This window comes from Uloborus diversus, chromosome 5 (genome assembly GCF_026930045.1).
Source record: "Uloborus diversus isolate 005 chromosome 5, Udiv.v.3.1, whole genome shotgun sequence".
In the NCBI taxonomy this organism is placed as follows: Eukaryota; Metazoa; Arthropoda; class Arachnida; order Araneae; family Uloboridae; genus Uloborus; species Uloborus diversus.
In genome coordinates this window covers 85,502,878-85,521,866 of record NC_072735.1, presented here as the reverse complement: position 1 = coordinate 85,521,866, position 18,989 = coordinate 85,502,878, and the positions used below count along the sequence as shown (strand labels likewise).

Below are 18,989 nucleotides of genomic sequence, written 5' to 3'. Positions count from 1 at the left end.
TTCCAACGACTCTTTCACAAAAAAGTTGATCCTGTAAGCAATCTTCCTTTATAAATTGTGCGAGATATCAAAACAGTTTTTGTTTTCCATGTTTTTATGATAAATATCATTCTGGTGTATGTATATAAATAACAACTATATTGTTAAAAATCATCTATAAATTAAGCTCCACAGTAATTTTGTAGCCGTTGTAATTCAAATTTTAACTTGTATCGATTTAATTTATCTCCATTTTCTCTATTCAAGTGCTTTACGTGTTTAAAAATTTCGCATTATCTTCAATTCAAATTGTACAAAGCTGTAACAGTTACTTTATAAATGAACAAAAAAAAAAAAAAAAAACACTCGCAGTGGATTTGAACCCGGATCGACAGCATGGAAGCCCAGCGCGCTGCCCACATGACCGCCGGACGCTTGTTTACGGACAATCTCTACTAGTTAATAAGTTGCGCGTAAATCTTTAAAGGCTGTTTTCTCGGAATTTTATGGCTAGTGCGCTTTATTACTTTACCCTGAGAGTACCCTTAAGGGATACTACTAATCTGCCAAATCTCATCCCGATCTGAATTTCCGAGACCGTAACCTCTCCTTGTGAGACAGTTCGTGGAACATGTGACCGGAAGAAATCTTCTTACTTAAAACATGCTTAATCGATTCCGGAAGAAACTGCTCACCACTTGTGTTGCCAGAGTTTTGAAACATGAAAGTCACCCGTGGAGAAGTTTGATTTCGAGATCAATTTCATTTCATGATTTGGTTTTTTTCAATGGAAAATATTTGGGAAAGACTCAAAATAGTAAAAAGATAGCGAAATGGATCTTCTCTCGAAAGAAACTTCATTAGAGTCCCTAATACTCTAGCAAAAGTCAGATTCTGAGATCAGTGGGATTCCCCGATATGATCCTTTAACGTGGGTTTCATAACCACTTTATTACTTCGCTACACAAAATTTTTATATTGAAGGTATCATTTGTTTGATTAAAAATTCTCGTTAAAAAGTTAAATTTTCTTTTACCCGGATTTCGATCTTACAGTTATATATATACGAGGATAACAACGAAAAATCAAACTTAGATTTCAAAATGAATTCTTTTTACCCCTTATCTTTCACTCAAAGCAATTATCAATTAATTCGTCCAACTTTTAAGCATAACATGGTTTTTAAGAGGGCTATCTGAGTCAAAACAGAAATTGATCTTAGAAATAGACATAAAAGTGTACTCAAAGTGAATAACTAAACAGAAACTAAAATTTCTCTAGTCTGCTAAGAAAAGAAAAACCATTATGATCTTCTTGGCGTAACTACGTTATTGACGGTATTTTCTTTCAATACAGATCGCATTACAGCTCCCAAATGCTTCAGCCTTAAAATTAAAAAAAAAAACGTATTTTAAATTTGATACTCTATACAGAACCCTCTAATTTTGCCGTCAATTTTTAGCAATACAGTTCCCTAAATGTATTTATGAGTAAATCTCAAGAAAATATTTTATTTTCACACATGTTTGAAAAGAATGTTTAAACTCAAGAATTTTATTTATTGTGCGGTCCGGGCTTAATTTGTTATAAAAGACATGATTAAGCTCTGTAATTTTCAGAACTCATTTTCATTTGTAAATGCTTTGAATCCCGACTAATGTGTAAAATTTCACATAAAGTTAAAAGAAAGTACCAGTAAGCTCCCACAAAAATTGAGCACTAAAATTTTACAACATGGATATGTTTTCTTCAATTTTTTTACAATGCATTTACTTATTGTTGTTGCTGTCATGTGCCAGTCAGGCTGGCAATTTGGGGTGCGCTGCTTCACTTTTCCAACTGTACCGTAATTTGGTGTGAAGTCCGACTTCTACAGTACACACATGCCATAGGGACCGGTTTATAGGATAGGCTACCATTCACATCCCAACAACACATTCACACAAAGAACAAGAGAGAGAAAGTACGTTAATACCCGAGCCGGGATTCGAACCCGGACCGTCCTGTCGCAGTCAGACTTCTCTGACCACTAGACAAGGCAGACGGCAATGCAATTACTTTCCAGAGCTGATTGAAGCCTTGAACGCATTTAGAATTAAAGTAATACTGATTCCCAGGGGTGTCCCCCCTAAGTATTGCGAACCCCCCCCCTCCAAAAAAAGCGCGAGCCGCCCCCGCAAATGCGACAAATACCCCTCAAGACAACACCCTCCCCCTAAAAATTTCAGTGGCGGAGTCTGCGTCACGACCCCCCCCCCCTCTCCACCTTGGTGGGCATCCCTGCTGATTCCTAAAAATTTGCTGTTCATCCGCTGATGATGAGAATTAAATTTGAGTTATTTGATATTAAACATTCAAATGACTATAAAAATGAAAGCTTTATCTTAGAATAGTTTGAGACTCAGATATTCGAAAACAAAAAGAAATGTCTACTGTGTGGAAAATGATGCCCTATTTATTACTGGTTGATTGCCAGAAGACTTATAGTATTTGTTTTGTTACAAGTGTTATTAATTGTTTGTGGATTAAAAAACAGATGAATGGAATTCTTCAGTGTTTGGAAGTGTTTACTTGTTGCGCTTTTCCTCGTACTACCTGATCTGCTTTAAATGAAGTTCGTTTTAAAAATCCCCCCCCCCCTCTGCTGCTTGGAAGAATTTTCGAACAGTTCTTTGCTAGGTGAGAACGGAGGAGCTTCTTAACCTGAAAGAACAGACCAAATGGACTTCTACAAATGACATATTTTCCTAAAGCCATAAATCAAAAGTTGTATGTATGCTACTGTATGTTTTTAAATTCGTGTTCAAAATGAAATGGAGGAAGAAAATAGACGTCAAAGTTGTATGAAAAAAAGCTGTGCTGTCTTAGCTGTCGTTTCTGTTTTAACTGTCGTCTTTTTGTGTCAAAATATTAAAAGACTTAAAGTATGCATGTCAACCCATGCCATTTCAATATGTCTCGTTTTATGCCAACCAACGTTCTTTTAATTTTCAAATACATTTGTTGAAAGTTTTTCATGTACATTAAAAGTTTTTCATGTACATTAATTGATAATGTAAAAAAGCTTAAATAAATTTAGTTCGAAAATTAATTGAAAGACTCGTGAAAATTTTATCGATTGGAATCAGAGAAAGGATCGGCTATAATACATATGTAAACGGCACAACAATCAATAAAATAATGTTATTAAAGGAGTGCGTTTCATTTATTCAAGTTTTTTTTTCCTTTCCATTTTTCAAAGGTCACTAATGAGGTTTTTTACAGTAAATATTGTGCATTCGATTTTCAATTTGCTATAAAAATTAGATGCAAATTATTTGTGGTATACAATTTCGATTTCCAGGGAAATTTCTCAAAAGCACTAATTCAATTTAAAACTTTTCGCTGACTAAACCAATGGTAAAACTCAAGGCCGTATCCAGAGGGGGGGGGCCTGACGGGCCCGGCCCCCCCCCCCCCCCGTAACCCGAAATGTTTTGTACCATAAAACAGAAAAAGTTTTTTTTTTCTTTTCTTTTTTTTAAATTCCTAATGTCAGAAAAGGAAAATAAGAATTTTTTTTAAATTCTTTTGCTACTATTCAAAATTTATAATACTTTGTAGAAATACAGAAAAAGCAGTTCTAGTTTTCATTAGCTGCAAGGCACACTTGAAATTTAGACCTTTAATTAGGACTTCCTGCTCTCTTCCCCAATTCAATTCAGGGCAGTCCAGGGTCAAGGCAGGTCCTTTGTCAGTTCGGTAGACTTTTCAAGTCTACCGAACTGACTTCTGTGCACTTCCTCCTCCAGAGGCGTGCACAGAAATTTTGGGGCTGTCACAAATGCTTTTTTTGGGCCCCCTCCATATTGTTTACCCATATTTTGAACCCTAGGTTTAAAAATATTGGGCCCCTTTTAAGCTCGGGCCCGGGACAACAGGTGTCCCTTCTCCCCTCTGTGAACGACCCTGCCCTCCTCCACCTAAAACTCTTACAAAACTTACACTGTACTGATTTCGAGCCGGGGACTCCCCAAAGGCTGGGTCCCTAGTTTCCGATTAGGCAAGTATCTTGTTACCAAGATGTACCAAATTCAGCTCCTTGATACATCCTGAGTAAAAAATGCAAAAATCACGATTCTCGCGTTTTTGTAGCATAACTTTCAAGATCATTTTTGTGACTGATATGTTTCTTGTCTTGCATTTATTTAATGCCGAATTCAGTGTCATGCAGGTTCTTTTGTTATTGCTTGTTTTTTTTTTTTTTTTTCCTTACTTCTACTGCATACTGTTAATACCTTAAGTACGAGAAAAAAAAATAACACTTACTCGACTCTCTTTCATTTTCTGCACTACATGTGATTGAAAAAAAGTTTGTTTCGAGAAATATTTCGTTGCATTTATTTTTAACTTAAAACGGGTGTGTCTTACAAAGTTATAATCATTTTGTAAGACTGTGCAATCAACTTCTGGAAATGAAAATAAAGAGCTTCAAATAATTTCAACTGTTAGAGAGTCTTTGAAAATTATTTAAGTTTTTGAAATTCCTTGAAAAGTTCTTATATTTTGTATCTTATCAAGAAAATAAAGTATGAATTGTCCAAATGGCCAGAATATTACTCTTCCGTTCTTATTTTCTGAATGTCTACACCATTTCTTTTAAACTGTTTTTCTACAATTTTCATACTGTAGGGCATTTAATGAAAAAAAATGGGGGTAGGGGGAGTGATCAAAAACAAACTTCACTAAAAGATGATATGAGCAGATGGCGGGGTGCTTCTCTTTTCTCCTCTCTCGTTTTTCCTCTCTGTCCATTAAGTTCCATGATTTGTCGAGCAAGCAATTTTTATTTTGTTTGATCTTGATTTGCAAAAGAATGTATAATTTTTAAAAGACTTTGTTTGCCTATTTTTTTTTCATATTTTTGTAGTCTCAATTACCTAATATAAGGCCTCAAATTACAGATTTTTTTTTCAAAAATTTCTCGGGGGAAAACCCCCCGGACCCCCTGAAATTATGGATGTTCTACATCCAACTTAAAGGGACACTCTCCTGTTATCCTTACCACTACAAGGTGAATAAGAAAAATAATAAATTAAAATAACAACAGACCAAACAGTGGAATCATTAAAAATCGAAACAAAAAGTCTTCTATGCTAACATTTTTATGCGTTTGGTGTGTCTATTATACTATATGTGCATGTGTGTGTTAGGACAATGTGCTAATCCGGGCCCCTCCCGAAAAAAATTTCTGGATACGGCCCTGGTAAAACTACGGCCACTAACTTTAAAAAAAATTGGAGAGTACAATCGACTGCTACTCAAACGATCTCTGGCATGATACTAGCCAGGGCCAGTCTTATATTTGGGGCAAACCGAACCTGGCAGCATTGTGAAGGCTCCGCAGATCCTAATCAAAGGAGCACTGCTAGGTTATGTTTGCCCCAACTAGAGACATTTTGCCCCAACTAAGCCTCGGCGTTCTCTAATATTTTTGAAACAATTGAGACAGTGAGAAGCAGAGGGATGTAAGTGAACATTTTTAAGTTTTGAGTAAAACGCGTTTAAAGATAATATCCTAGGTAGGCTTTCATTGATTTTTATTTTAAATCATGCTGTACTGCAGCAACTACCAGGGCAACTAGTACCATCTTTTGCCCCAAGACAGAGGAGAGGTTTACCTACCGTGGTTACTGGTTATCTCGAAATTTTTAATTTTGCCACTTACTTCCCTTTGCTTATCAATGCTTCAATTTATGTATCCTACGAGTAAAAGTGCACGTTATCTTTTTCCTTTTAAAATGAGGACTTTAGAAAGATTCTATATGATTTTTGCTTTACGAATTCCAATCGAAATTATCTTGTGTAAGCAGCAGGGGCGTCCCAAAATTTTTGGATGGGCGAAAACTCTCAGTTCACCGAATGGCGCTCCAAGTTTTGCCGAATAAAACTCCAAATTTCGCCGAATGATGATATTTTTTCCGAATTGTCTGACAAAATTTGCCGAATTAGGAAATTTTTGGGAGGTCACATTGGCCTCCCATCGGAACGCCCATGTATATAAGGTCAGTTGAGTCAAAAAGAAACAGGATTTCGATGTTAAAACTTTTAATCTCTTCCTTTCTTTTGGAGGATTTGAGACAAATTTTGTTCGTTGTGTCCAATACTACACTCTCTGAGAGCAACTTGATACATGAAAAATTTGACTTTATGACTGTTTGTAAGCAAATGAATTGAGGAGTACTTTATCAAAAGGGTAATTTATCCACTTTTTAGAAAAATTCATTTTATGACATTTTCTAAATCTTTCAGATGACCTTTATCAAAATCACTTACTCTCAAGAAGTCCAAACGCGGAAAACCCTCTTTAATTTAACGGCAAAGTGTGGCTTTGCGATCAAAAGGTGACAAATCCGTCCTCTGAACGTTTTGTTTTTACCCCATTGCGCGTGCGCGACGCAAAGGAGGGTAATGTGTTTATCAGTCTCTTGTATGTATGTCTGTTCCTATGTGGCGTTCTCTACAAACTAAACGCCTTGGCCAATTTTGGTAATTCTTACGTCAAAAGATTTGTCTTAACCTTGGGAGTGTCACTAAACACATGACAGTAATCAAAAGAACCATTTCAAAAACAAGTTGCCATTTTGTTAGTTTGGGATCGGCTCATGCTGGGTGTCGCAAGCTACCTGCGTGCGACAAATGCAGGTAGTTTTCACTGCCTGAATTTTTTTTACGAAGTCTACTAATTGGGGTCTCAGTGGCCGAGTGGTCTAAGCGATTGCTTCTCCCACTTGAGGCGGTGGGTCAAGACACCTTTGCTCCGGATGTACTTTCCCTTCTTTCTGATGTAAATTCTTTCATGTGTTCTTTATAGTCTACGGGCCGAGTGTAAATATCGTTCAAGTTCGTTTACCAATCTTAGGGACTACGTGAACTTGCTTGAAATCCATTATAAATAATGAACTCAACAGAAAAATACAATGTTCACAACCTGGAATTGTCTCATTAAGTTTTAATTAGTAATTGAAATAGGAACTATGTTCCGTGGACTGTTAGCCCTTACACAAAAAAAATTTGTCCCTAGATAGCGCTATTAAACACAATATTTATAATCTAAAAATTTAATAAACAGTTTTTCAACCGAAATTTTACTGTTTTGCTCAATTTTTCGTTGCAAAATATATTTATACGTTTTAAATTAATTACTTTCGATTAGTAATTTTGTAACTAAAAGGAAATCAAAAATTGTATCAATCCGCAGCTCTGAATGATCTTCATCTCAAGAATTCGTTTATTACACTAGAGCCAGCGCACATAGACATTGTTAAGTACAAAAAATTAGAAGGCACTTTACTTCACAAAAAGATACTAATGAATCACCGAATAGCAATAATTGACCTACAAAATCTTAAGAACATAAACAACTCTAACAGATGCCGTCGATGTTTAAGAAGTATTATAAAATTAAACATTAGCAGACGATAAATTGAAAACTAAAAAGTATATTTCATATCACAATGTTTTATCTTTTCCTTTTTTAATAATATTGCTTTTTGATTACAGACGATATTTTGAGCTCATTTTTAGCCTACTTTCTCGTCAAAGTAATATAAAAAAAGGACATAAAAGGTGGTTTACTGTGCTAAGGTTAATGCATCTTAAAAATATTGCTTAGTACAAAAAATAAGCCAAAAAAAATAGATAACATAATTAAATAAATATCAAATTCAAAAGTAGGGGTTTGAGATGGGGAAAATATGTGTCTGTCGGTCGACATGTGTGCTCCCCCCCCCCCCTTCCCCAAAAAAAAATTAACAAATCGTTCGATTCAAACAAAATTTTTTACTTCCTTTTACAAAAAAGGAAGTATTATATTCGCGAAAAAAAATTTCACTCAAAAATTACCTCAATTTCCATTTTGCTCAGCCCCGAATGAATGTTGAGTTTTTTTTTCGACTCGACCAGACGTGGATAAGTGCCTAGACACACGAAATATCCATTTTGACGATTCCCGAGTTAATTGCAGCGAGTTTTCTCGTGACGTCCGTACGTACGTATGTATGTGCGTATGTGCGGATGTGCGTATGTATGTCGCATAACTCAAGAACGGTATGTCCTAGAAAGTTGAACTTTGGTACGTAGACTCCTAGTGGGGTCTAGTTGTGATACTTCCCTTTTGGTTGGTTGCATTCGGGTGTTTCTAAAGGGTTCTTTTGCCACTTTTTTGGAGGAAATCATTGTTAATTTCGATGCAAACTCAAGTGGTGTTATAATTTGGAGGACACTTGGCAATATATCGCCAGTCTTTTGGTCGCCAAGTTTACAAATTTGACGATTTTTTTTTTTAAATCTGGTTTCTTTCGCCACTGTTGGTGATATTCAGAGAGTAAACTATTGAATCACATTAAAATTGCCAATAATGGGAAAATTACATTAAATTGGAGTAAAAGAAAGTCGTGTTTTTTTTTTTCCCCCGATGACACCTCATTCCGGTATTCTATTTTTTGATTTGAATATTTTTTCGTTCAATTTTGAACAGTTCAAAGCACTTTATATTAGCGCTTGCGGGAAAAATTTAAGGCAAATATAAAATGCGAACTTAAAGACGGATTTGTTTAAGAAAAACTTTGCTGGAAAAAGCTCTTGATGAGAATATTTTTACAAAAAAATTTTTAATTAGCCATTTAAGGGCAATTTTTCGACAATTTTTTTTTTTAGCATTAACGACAACGCGAAAAATTATTTTATTTCGGTGACAAGAAATAAAAATGAAAGTTTTTAATAAATGTAGAAGTATCATATCTCATAGACTTAACATTGATGAAAGTCAGAGATTAATATGACTGAATCAAAATGAAATGAATTTAAAGCGCAAATGTTTTTACCAGGGCTACGGAGCTGGAGTGAAAAAGAACCAATTCCGAACTGTGACTCTTACCCTATCCCCTCGTTTGTGCACTAACTATCAAGCAAATATTCATTGCTGATGCTTGAATAATTTAATCCAGTGATGAATAACCATTTTTTTTTTTTAACCTGCGGGCGACAACTCACATTAATAGGAATCTCGTGTACCAGAACAAATATCAAATTTAGTTATATGATTTAAGTTTTTCTAGATAGCATGGGAAAACAAGGGAAACAAAAGACAATTACAAACCAAAATTGCTGTCTTAATTACTACATGCTTATTTTATTGCATCTGTGTTTCAGAAATCAATTTATGACTACTCGACTTCAAAATTCATAACACCGAAAGAAGATTAATAGTATTTTTGGAAGGTTTTAGAATATATTTTTCGTTTTTTAACACTGAATACAACGACGGGGCACATGGGCCATCATTTGATCCGCGGGCGGTAGGTTGAGCACCACTGATTTAATCAATGCTCCCAGTTCATCAGAACATTGGATGGAATATAAATGCGAGCAGTATTGAAATACAATTTAGCACTATTTCCATTGCATCAGATAATGTTCAAAAACTAGTCTCCTGTACATGCCCGAAAACTCGGTGTTCTCCGAAGAGATGTAGTACATGCAAGACGTAAAATAGTTCATGCACATAATTTTCCTCTAGTGACTGTAGCTGTATAAACTCTCAAGAGGAAAATAACTCCATACGCAAAAACAGGAAAAATGAATTCAGTGATTCTGACGATGATACTTCAGAATGAATAGTTTGCTTCTTGAAAAAAACTATTTTTTGATGTACATACATAATGTTTTTAACGTACATGCATAATATTTTAAAAGTGCATGTAGAATATTTTTTTTGTATTTAAGATTTGTCTGCTCTTGCTTGTCAGTTTCACTCCTTTTCATGTATCTTTAATGGTCTGTAAAAAAATTATGAGACACTATTTTTTTGTGAACATTAGGTTTTTTTTATCTGTAGACGCTAAGGATTCAGAAAAATATCACTTTTCGTAGTCCCCGAAGTTGGCAAACGAAACCATGTTTTTAAGCATCTTTTATGCCTTCGTCCCACAGCCTTTTAGTACCCGACTGCGCGTGCGCGACGCAAAGGAGGGTAGTGTGTTTATAAGGCTATGTATGTATGTTTGTTCCTATGTGGCGTTGTACAGGCTAAACGCCTTGGACAATTTTGGTAATTCTTACGTCAATCGATTTGACTTAACTTTGGGAGTGTCACTAAACACATGACAATAATCAAAGTTCACCATATCAACAACCGTCTACCATTTTGTCAGTTCGGGATCGTGTCGCACGCTACCTGCGTGTGACACAGCGTGCGACAAATCAGGGGTACCCACAGGGGGGGATTATGGCGCAAGTTGCGCCATCAAAATTGGGGGGGGGGGATTTTTTTTTCCAGAACTTTTTTTTTCTTTAGAACATGAAATTTTTTAATTTTGGAAAGAAAAAATATTTAAACTTATTCAACAGGAAATAGATGCATTTATAATTCTTTTTTCACGTACTCTTCAGGGCCGTCGCCAAGAGTGGGGAGCTACACCCCCCAGTTTTTCAAAAGTGGGGCCGCCAATTTTATTTCAGCGATGAAAACGAACGAAGAGAAAGGGAAACTCTTCGTCGTTTTAAAAAATTAAAATAGTAATTATAAATGAACAATTGAAATAATTGTGACAAGGAGTATTTTTTCTGTAAAATTTGAATAGAAAATGTAATTTTAAAATACAATTTAGGAACATCCATGATTCCATTTTATAAAAAGTCGCGGAAATGTACGCTTCAAACATTTTTATTAACGCCAAAAAAAAAAAAAGTATTCAGTACAGTACACTGTTCACAAGGCCGCAGAATGGGTATGTCTGCCTAGTCGGAAACTATGATCTCGGTTCAAATTAAAGTATTGTGCATAGAGTAAAATTAGCATAATGCAAGGGAGGAAAGGCGACAAAACTAACATGGTGCACGCCTTGTCTCTCGGTGGCCCTGGTTATACAAAACTATGCTTCATTAAAAAACATAAATAAATAGGACAGCTTTATTAGAACAGCCCATAGGATAGGGTTCGCCGAAACATTCCCATATGTAATTTTTTTTTTTTGGATGAAAAATATTGTCCTGAAAACCATTGCTAAGCGGAGAAAAATGTATGGGTCGCCGAAATAAATTTGAAATAGAGAGAAAAAAGATAAAATAATAACAGTTAAATGCAAAGAAAGATTCCAAGTATTTTAATGAATACTCACACCAAAAGTTCTAAATTTTTGAATGTAAAAATCGTAAGTAAATCACACCTTTATCAAGAGATGCAGGTGGCATATTTAAAATAAAATGAAGTGGAATAGATACCTAAGGTATCACATCTGTTCAAAGTGTTAAAAATCCTTTTTCCATCAAGGCTGCAAACGCTTGTATTGCAAGAAATCAAAAATATTAGGGGGGGGGAGGGAATTGAAAGTTTTATTATGGAAAATCCAAGCAAATAACCGTGTTTGGCAAAGGAAAATTGGAAGAAAATATAACCACAATATGTTTATCAGTAATTAAAATTGACAATGAAGATAGGAGGGACGTAGCCAAATTGAATGGAAGAGTGGGTAACTCCTAACCCTTTTTTTTTACGTCCCCAAAGCTAGCCTGGAAATGAGCTTTTAAAATTTAGGTTTTGAAAAAAATACCTGAAAAATGTTGTCAAACCCCATCCTTTAGCCGAACGTCATTAAAGATGGCTTACACCTGAGTATTTAGGACTGCAATTTCGAAAACCCATGAGAGTGCTCCCAACGTAACCTCCGAGAAACGCCCTCTCAATTAATCATTCATCCACATTCAAGGTCGAATAAATTTCGTCTTTTAGATTTTAATTAAAAAAAAACTCCCAGAGTTGTCCCGAAACTGTCGTCCTCCAAATATTACCGAAGATCCTCAAAAATTTCATTGTTAACGCTTCAATTTAGAAAATTTTTCGGGGAAGAGATCTCCAAAACCTTCTACCCCTCTAACAGCATTAATAAATCGTCTACGATTGCTTTAATTGAATTTCAAGTTTGAAAATTTGCCAGGGGAGGACTCCAAATGTCTCCACCCATTAACATTAACAAAAATCGTCTAAAATTGCGGTTTCTACGGATCGAAATTTTTTTTCGAGAGAATGCCTCTTTCTCTCTCTCACCAACATCATCGAAAAATGTCTTAAATCTCGCTTTTAGTGCTCCAATTACGAAATATTTCTGGTCGTGAGCCCCTTCAAAACTCCCCCCTTCATCGAAGGTTGACTTAAATTACGTTTTCGGAGCTTTGATTTCAAGAAACTGGCGGTGCACTAAATTTTAGCAAAAAAGTCTACAATCGCGTTTTTAAGACTTAAAAATTTCAAAAAAAATCGGGGGGGGGGGGGAGGCTGTATCTCTCTTCTTCTTAATACCACCATAGATTGTCTAAAACTGCATTTTTCGAACTATAATTTTCAAATTTTTCCCGGGGGAGAGTCCCCGGACCCCCCTTTACGTGTCACAATCGCAAATACCTCACAATTGGGAATCCGTGCCTAAAGTTTGCGTTTTGAAAAATTATAGAACGATGACCCCGAGTCTCTTCCTCTTTTAACATCTCCATAGATCGTCTAAAACTGTTTTTCCAATAACAGTCTTGAAAAATTCCCGAGGTAGAGCCCCCGGACCCCCTCTTCTGGACAATATAACGTACGATTGTGTTGGGAACTTAAACTTGGAAAAATTATCGGGAGAGGTTCTCCTGGAACACCTCTCCCCTGTCCCCCAGACTTAAAATATAGTTTAAAACTGCGTTTTTATGTCTTCAAATTGTGAGGCAGGGCAAGAAGGTAGCCCTGCGACACCCCCTAATTCTGATTGAATATTATCCTTACGATTATTTATATTACTAGTACTAAGGTCTAGTAATATAACTATCCTTGCTAAACCAGAAGTCAAATCTTCTCTCTTTCTGCATATTCGAACATGCGTTTGAAAAAATTAAGGGGCCGCCAAAAGCGAATCCCCCCCCCCCAGTTTTTTGAAACAGCGACGACCCTGGTACTCTTTCCAAAATATGACCGTGTCTCTTTTTCAATGAAGGGAACATCACAGATGGCATATGGTGCCCGTTTCAAAGCTGGATCAGACGATTTGATTTCTTTTCAATATCTTATAAATTTTCTGGAAGTAGCACAACTCTGCATGATGAATACGTGTGACAGTGATGAGAGGGAGGGAGGTAAAAAATGTTTTATTGTTTGTAATAATTCTGACCAGTATGCTCTAGTCTTTCATTGATTCATTTGCATTTTGACAATAGTTAAGAACTAGTTTTGAAGTTTGCGAATTACATATTTTTTATCCCCCCAATCGACAATTTATATATTTTCTTCTTTAACTAGCTTAAGCTTATGAAGAATTTTTCTCATTTCACTTTACTCCCATCTTCTGTACCATTTTTAAACTGACTGTTTTAATTTATCATTAGATGATTTTTATTAAAACTTTCAGTGATGTTGGTTTTCGCTGATGGAAGTAGAACATTCTGTTCTTAAGGTGTTTAAGTTATTTTTCTTAAATCATATTTACTTTCTTCCATATCTATAAGGATATTTGATTCGTTAAAACTCTCGAGTTCTGATTTTCGATGTATGCAGAATAGCTTAATCCATTTTTGAGGATTTCCGAAAAATATCTGTCATGGTGTGTGTGATCCATCTTTTTTGGTTATGCGACATCAATTTTGGAAAACTTCCAGGAGAGCGCCCCCACTGTAACGCCAGAATGATACCCTCTTTATCATCAAGATTCATCTAAAACTGCGTTTCTAGTAATGCAATTTTGAAAAATTTAGGAGAGAGCCCCTGATTCCTCCCTCTTTCCTTAACACGATCAAAGACAAGGCTAGAATTGCGTTTTTGGAGTATCAACTTCAAAAAATTGCCGGGGAAATGGCACCGAAATCCACCTTTCACTAACATTATCAATTTATATATCAAAACTGCGTTTCTAAAGCTACAATTTCGGGAAATTTAAGAGAAGCGCCCCTCTCCATCCTCCCCACTCTCAGTTTTCAGGGCTTCAATATCGAGAAAATTTCGGGAGAGCTTCCGAAAACTCTTTTTCTTAACGTCGCAAAGGTCGGCTACAATTGCGATTTTAGAACTTCAGTTTCAGAAAACTGCTTGTCCTCCAAAGCGTTTTTAAGACTTTTAATTTTAAAAATTTTCCAGGGGCGAGCCTTAGGATCTCTTCTTTCCTTACCATTACCACAGATAGTCTAAAACTGCGGTTTTAGAACTACAATTTTGAAAACAAAGGAAAGCCCTCTTTAACACAACGGTAGATTATTTACAATTACGCTTTTTAAGTTTCAATATTGAAAACTACCGGGAAGGGGCCAACAAACCTTTTGTTCCCGTAACATCGCCAGAGATTGTGTAAAACTGTGGTTTTAAAATTACAATTTCGAAAATTTTCCGGGAGAGAAACTCCCCGAAACCCCTATCTAAGTGACAATAAATTTCCTATTCACTGTTCATATTGTATACATCTAGTAATGGCTCCGTCCCAAGCCAGAAAGTTGTCCCTGCAATTATTCATACGTTTGAAAAAAAAAATAATGATAAGGTGTAGCAAAATTCAGGGGTATCCAAAACTTGTTTACTCAAGGTCCACGTTTTAAAATTGGGGAAGACAAAGCAGGTCAACAATCCAACAACATTTTAGTTCAAATGGTATTTATTAACGCTCCCCCCCCCCCCTGTAAGTTTGACTGGAAGTTATATATACACTCTAAAAACTGTTATGTTTAACCCAATTCGAAAGCGAGAAAATTTTTGGGGGGAATTTGAGCCATTGAGCTTGGGGGGGATGGGCACCCCTGGCGACAAATGCAGGTTGATTTCATTGCCTGAATTTTTTGTTTACTAAGTCTACTAATTGGGGCCTCAGTAGCCAAGTAGTCTAAGCTATTGCTTCTCCCACTTGAGGAGGTAGATTCGTCATCCATCCTCGCTCCGGATGTACTTTCCCCTCTTTCTGATGTAAATTCTTTCATGCATTGTTTATATGTATTCTGTATGGTAATAAAAAATATATATATCATGTGTAAGGGAGGCAAGATACTCAGATTGTAGTCCTCATCAAAATAAACGAAATGGGAAGATTGGGCGCCGAAGATTAGGCGCCGACTATTGGGCGCCGCATATTTGGCGCCGGGAATATTGGGCGCCGAGCATTTTGGGCGCCGGGAACTTTGGGCGCCGAGCATTTTGGGCGCCAGGAACTTTGGGCGCCGAGCACTTTGGGCGCCGAGCGTTTTGGGCGCCAGGAACTTTGGGCGCCGAGCATTTTAGGCGCCGGGAACTTTGGGCGCCGGCAAGCGAATTTTGAAACCCTCTCAATTGCAGTGCATTGGCGAAATTCGGAAGCTGCCAAAATGGTTGGCGAGAATTTCGCAGTAATGCTCTTTGCGGAGCGCAATGCTGCTTATGCTCTGCTCAAGCGCCTCTGCTTGCAACCTGTCCGTTTGAAAACAAAGTTCACTGTAATAGTCGCGATTGTCATAAAGTTCTGTATTTTTTAAACTCTGAACGATATTCTTGGTCTAATTAAAAAATTATTTGAACACAATATGTATCAAGTTTTTAAATGTTGCAAGTCGTGTATGGATATTACGCTAGTTAAATTTTGTATTGAGACTTATAAATTTTGTTTACAAATGCTCCTTATGCAGTCGTGATAGTATCCTGGCCCCACAATGTAGTCCCGTAAAAATTTTTAGGTCCAGAGATTTTCTCTTTAGAATCTTGATCTGTAGGTGTTCTAATGTAAGAATATCTTGGGTAGACATATCGAATCCTGCGCGAAATAATTTTACAGGCCATCAAAGATAGCGGCCATTTTGGTTCACTTGCTCATTACGTTTTTCGCAACGGGCGTACCAACAAATTTAATTTTAGTTTTGAACTGCAGTTTTTGGAGTTAAGGAAGTCAATTAATGTATTAATTATGTCATAAAAGCCGCTCTAGCTGTTTCCACAATTTTACGTTGAGATATCTCCGACATTTGTTGTTGAATATTCTGGTTACTAAAAAGGGTACAAAAATTAATAAATAATTTAAAATGCTCAATTTAAACTCCTGTTTATCACATACATGTTTCTTCAACAACACAATAAACGAAAAATACAAGATTAGGTACTTTTAAAAAAGGTTACGATCTGTTTTTGCATTGCATGTTATTGCACTACGACGGACGTCTGTATCATTTGATGCCGCAGCCACTCTTTTTGAGCAAATTTTTATCAGCCCAGTCTATGTGTGGAAAAATCCGTAGATCTGCATCTTCTCTTGAGTTATTCTAATTAAGCTCTTCAATGATGTGTCTCAAATCTCCTATGAAAAGTATTGCAGATTGCTTCTTCATTAACTGTTAAACCACTAGCAATAGCTGAAAATGTAGCATTTTTGGACATTTTCTTCTATTTCCTTGCGTGCTAGTTACTGTAAATTTTCCTTATTTGATACTGAAGACCAGAATTTTTCTACCTGCATCGATACTAGTGTTTTCTGTCAATTACAGCAATGTTTGTTCTGCCCTTAGTTGATTCTCTTCTCATCTTTTCGGATTATTTCACAACATGCTGCAAATAACTATCGAACACAGGATGAAGTTCATGAAAAGACATACAGGAATGAATCCATGCAGAACATTGCTGATAACTTCGCCAAAAATTTTCTTTATTTAGCGGACTTGTGGCATGAAATATATAACGAAGGCAGTTTTTATTGGGGATACTTTGCTAAATAAAAAATGTTCTGGGAACGGATATTTCTGCAATCTAGCTTGGTAGGTGAATCACCACCACCAGGGGCGTGCACAGGGGAGGGGGGGGAGAAGAGAAAACTGTTGGCCCGGGCCTGAGCCTGAAGGGGGCCTATTATTTTTAAAACTAGGGATGAAATATGTGCTTAAACAATATGGAAGGGCGGCCGAAACATTTGTGGGCATTTGTGAAGGGCCCCAAATTTTCTGTGCACGCCCTTGACCATCACATAATGTGTTCGTTGGAAACAAGTCATGAGCTAAAATATTTTTAATGCATTCTCCCCTTTCTTTCGCTATTTCCATGTATCTGTACCCTTGTTAAAGTTGATTCTTTCCCATTAGCTTAGAAGTGATATTTTATGAAGAACTGTGTGCCTCAAAGCATGGTAGGTTGACTTTGGAAAGTAAATCAGACAATTTTTGAAACAAAATGTATTCAGTCTGAACTGGCGGTACGGTTCTGATCAATGATTTATGATATTCATGATACTGAGAAGGCGAATCCTGACACTACCATTCACAAGTTGTTTAGTGAGAAAGTTGTAAAGTTGCTCTGTATCAGAAATATTATAGGGATTTACATGTTGATAGATAAAATCAACAAGTCTTTTGACATTTTCATCAAAATACTGGCTACGATTGCCTATAAAAAATAAGGATGCGGGACACTCTCACGGTGATCCATTAAATGAGAACTAGTAAGACCACGAAACACATTGCATATCATTAAAATTTCATAATACTCTAAATGCCACTCCGGCAACTTTTTCTCGTCTGCCCTGCAATTTCTCCGGCACTTTTCTGTGACCGTTGAATCTTCCAATTTCATCTCTGGCTTCACAGCATTGAATTTTAACAACAAATTTACCTTGAATGAATTTTTCTTACAGGTAGGGACACTCATTTTCTAGCGCCCTTATCCTCTCTACGTACCATGTTTCATATAGTAAATAAATGATGCAATCAAATACACGAAAGACTGGAAACAGTAATTCAACAGTTTGAACGTATGATTTGTAATTTTCTTCGCGATCAGCAATAATCAAGTGTTTTACAAGTGATACCAGTGAACGAAACACTTCCCAACCCTTGCACAGTTCTGATTTGTCACTACATCCTTTAACAAAAACTCAATCTCTGTTTTCAATCTTTCAATATTTGTGCGTAGCGATTGAATCATTATTTGACTTTTTTCCTCATCTTTTGAGCCAAGAGCATCCTGAACCGTCTTTACTCGCTTAGCAGAACTTCTCTTGTAGTCTAAAATCAACATCTTATAATGATTTTCTCAATATTCTCAATGATTTTCTGCAGTCTTCACAGCTTCTTGTGAGCTAAAATCAGCAGCAAGTACTTTTGGAGATAAATGACTAAAAAAAAAACCAACAAAAGTGCATTCTTTCTTTAGGAAGCACAGAAAAGAATCCTTTCATTATACGTTGTTACGAGAAATAGTTTTGTTACATTAATAAAAACCAATGCATTTTCATCTACATTGAGCATTGAGCATCAACTCTTTTATTTCTGAAAGAATAAATCCATGCCCAGCATTTAATCGAGTTTTTAATATTTCATTTGCCTTTTTAAACAGTTCAAATTTTGAGGATAGATGTTGCGCGTGAGACCAACGCAGACGCATTGGTTTCTCACTCATACTTTCGAATATAAGAACTTATACAGCTTGGATTTGCATATGAATTCGCAGCAGAAACATTCATATCGCTGTTAAGATCTGCTACTCTGTCAAAAACTTCGTCTTAATTTGGACCTCCTTCAGCACTTTCTGATTTTTCTAAAACATTGTTTTCACTTTCAAAATAACTTGTCTGTGCATTTTTTTCTACCATTTTTTTAGCGTTTTTCCTCTTGTGTATTTCTTATAGCACTAGTTGCTGCAATGACACACTATATTTTCTTGCCGCGTTTTCCAATATTGCGTCTTTGCGTATTTCAGCAGCTTCCCGAACTTGTTTTTGTCGAAGAACATAATTTTTCTCTTGATTCCTTTTTACAAACTACATATTCGTTTGTTAAAACTGTCTTCAAGATGTCTTCAATTGCCTACCAAAACTTTCTGAACTCGGTTTAGAAATATCAGAAAATCCAAAAAATATTAAAGTGCATTTTACTTATGAGTTAAAAACTAGTTGGGTTGTGGAACAGTCAAAAAATATTAAGAATTTTTCCTACCTTTCCTGCAATCCTACTGGTGATTAAAAAGTTAAAGTTGAAAATAAAGAATGATAACGGAATATCATATCAATTTATTT

At 36.1% G+C, this 18,989-nt stretch overlaps 1 protein-coding gene across 1 annotated transcript in view; it reads left to right on the top strand.

The window, feature by feature from the left end:
- The window catches only part of LOC129222802 (nucleolin-like), a 189,117-nt gene extending 185,947 nt beyond the window's left edge, over nucleotides 1-3,170 (top strand). Inside the window, exon 9 of the transcript XR_008580614.1 lies at nucleotides 601-3,170. The gene's annotated coding sequence lies outside the window, so the exon portion shown is untranslated. The remainder of the gene's footprint in view (nucleotides 1-600) is intronic.
- Nucleotides 3,171-18,989: the final 15,819 nt, after the last annotated feature.